We start from the raw sequence: 3,295 nt of genomic DNA on the forward strand, positions 1-3,295 counted from the left end.
CAGTGTTGTATAACTGATTTGGTGTTTTTGACTGACTTTGAGATGGTGAGGGAGACTGAAGTTGCCCCTAGATGCTGATCTCAGGTCAGTTTTGCATTCCCCCCCCCACTAATGGTTTACATTAGGATTGGGGAAGGGGAATCTGATCCTGGATCTGTTCCTAGGGAAGACTGCTGTCCACAGCTAGATCCAACTCCATGTACATGACATAATGATGTGAATCTGATCTTTAAGTTACAGTACCAATGGTTGATTTATGTTTCTTTTCTATGGAGAATAAAAACCTGAATATCTTTCAGTTAACGGTGAGATTTATTTAAGCCGTTTTAGATCACTGGGTGGATAAAGGACTTTGGTGTGCTATGTTGAGATTTCCGCTGACCATTTTAGTGAGTACTGTGTTTTCTCAATAGTCTTTACTAATACGTGAACAGTGACTTCAGAGTGCAGTGGGGTTCTTTTTAAAAAATCCACCAGGATGTTTCCATCAAATTGAGTTGTTGGAGATGAAAGGCTGTGTGATGACGTATTGCACATAAAAATACCTTTTGCGGTTAATAGACTATATCTAAATTACACCTTTTTTATTGGCTGTCTCAAAATGACTATCTAAGGGACTGTACGTTTATTTATGAGGGATACCTGGAGAAAATCGGACCTCTGAAATAAATGTTTTTACCCGACCCTCCCTGAATGGGGGAAAAAAAAAGTCACCCCTATACCCCAAATAATAATTAAAACATAATATTAATATGCCATTTAGCAGACGCTTTTATCCAAAGCGACTTAGTCATGTTCGCATACATTTTTACGTATGGGTGGTCCCAGGGATCGAACCCACTACCCTGGCGTTACGAGCGCCGTGCTCTACCAGCTGAGCTACAGGGGACCACTACAAAAAGTGGATAGCAGAGAATATATCTACCGTTTACCCTGACTCCTAGGACAGACCAGGGCCTTGAGACAGTTTTCGAAACTGTTCTTTGTAAGCATTTACATTTCAGTCATTTAGCAGACGCTCTTATCCAGAGCGACTTACAGGAGCAATTAGGGTTAAGTGCCTTGCTCAAGGGCACATCGACAGATTTTTCACCCTAGTCGGCTCGGGGATTAGAACCAGCAACCTTTCGGTTACTGGCACTACGCTCTTAACCACTAAGCTACCTGCCGCCCAGCATTACAGGTTGTGGATTCGCAGACCACCGCGGACGAGAGTAGGGGTGGAAAGATAACCATTATAATAAAAACACTGCATGCATTTTATTCCATGATATTGTTATTGCAAAATAGATTTGTGTTGACTATGATTTAGGGTATGAGATATATAAGAGCGTCTGCTAGGCTAAATTAACAAACTAGGCGTGCATAGCTCCCCACATGATCGTCAAACCAAAGACTGGCCAAACAAAGTGACTTCAAAGGCACTGTAGAATGACTGTCTAGCCTGATAAGACACGTAGAATGACTGGCTAGCCTAATAAGACACTGTAGAATGACTGGCTAGCCTGATAAGGTACTGTAGAATGACTGGCTAGCCTAATAAGACACTGTAGAATGACTGGCTAGCCTGATAAGACACGTAGAATGACTGGCTAGCCTAATAAGGTACTGTAGAATGACTGGCTAGCCTAATAAGACACGTAGAATGACTGGCTAGCCTGATAAGGTACTGTAGAATGACTGGCTAGCCTAATAAGACACGTAGAATGACTGGCTAGCCTGATAAGGTACTGTAGAATGACTGGCTAGCCTAATAAGACACGTAGAATGACTGGCTAGCCTGATAAGGTACTGTAGAATGACTGGCTAGCCTAATAAGACACGTAGAATGACTGGCTAGCCTGATAAGGTACTGTAGAATGACTGGCTAGCCTAATAAGACACGTAGAATGACTGGCTAGCCTGATAAGGTACTGTAGAATGACTGGCTGGCCTAATAAGACACTGTAGAATTACTTTCTAGCCTAATAAGACACGTAGAATGACTGTCTAGCCTAATAAGACACGTAGAATGACTGGCTAGCCTAATAAGACACTGTAGAATGACTGGCTAGCCTAATAAGACACTGTAGAATGACTGGCTAGCCTAATAAGACACGTAGAATGACTGTCTAGCCTAATAAGACACTGTAGAATGACTGTCTAGCCTAATAAGACACTGTAGAATGACTGGCTAGCCTAATAAGACACTGTAGAATGACTGGCTAGCCTAATAAGGTACTGTAGAATGACTGGCTAGCCTGATAAGGTACTGTAGAATGACTGTCTAGCCTGATAAGACACTGTAGAATGACTGGCTAGCCTAATAAGACACTGTAGAATGACTGTCTAGCCTGATAAGGTACTGTAGAATGACTGGCTAGCCTGATAAGGTACTGTAGAATGACTGTCTAGCCTGATAAGACACTGTAGAATGACTGTCTAGCCTGATAAGGTACTGTAGAATGACTGGCTAGCCTGATAAGGTACTGTAGAATGACTGGCTAGCCTAATAAGACACTGTAGAATGACTGTCTAGCCTAATAAGACACGTAGAATGACTGTCTAGCCTAATAAGACACTGTAGAATGACTGTCTAGCCTAATAAGACACTGTAGAATGACTGGCTAGCCTAATAAGACACTGTAGAATGACTGGCTAGCCTAATAAGGTACTGTAGAATGACTGGCTAGCCTAATAAGACACTGTAGAATGACTGGCTAGCCTAATAAGGTACTGTAGAATGACTGGCTAGCCTAATAAGACACTGTAGAATGACTGTCTAGCCTAATAAGACACTGTAGAATGACTGTCTAGCCTAATAAGACACTGTAGAATGACTGGCTAGCCTAATAAGACACTGTAGAATGACTGGCTAGCCTGATAAGACACTGTAGAATGACTGTCTAGCCTAATAAGACACTGTAGAATGACTGGCTAGCCTAATAAGACACTGTAGAATGACTGGCTAGCCTGATAAGACACTGTAGAATGACTGTCTAGCCTAATAAGACACTGTAGAATGACTGGCTAGCCTAATAAGACACTGTCTAGCCTAATAAGACACTGTAGAATGACTGGCTAGCCTAATAAGGTACTGTAGAATGACTGGCTAGCCTGATAAGGTACTGTAGAATGACTGGCTAGCCTAATAAGACACTGTAGAATGACTGGCTAGCCTAATAAGGTACTGTAGAATGACTGGCTAGCCTAATAAGGTACTGTAGAATGACTGGCTAGCCTGATAAGGTACTGTAGAATGACTGGCTAGCCTAATAAGGTACTGTAGAATGACTGGCTAGCCTGATAAGGTACT

This window comes from Coregonus lavaretus (genome assembly GCF_964263955.1).
Source record: "Coregonus lavaretus genome assembly, chromosome: 8".
Lineage (NCBI taxonomy): Eukaryota > Metazoa > Chordata > Actinopteri > Salmoniformes > Salmonidae > Coregonus > Coregonus lavaretus.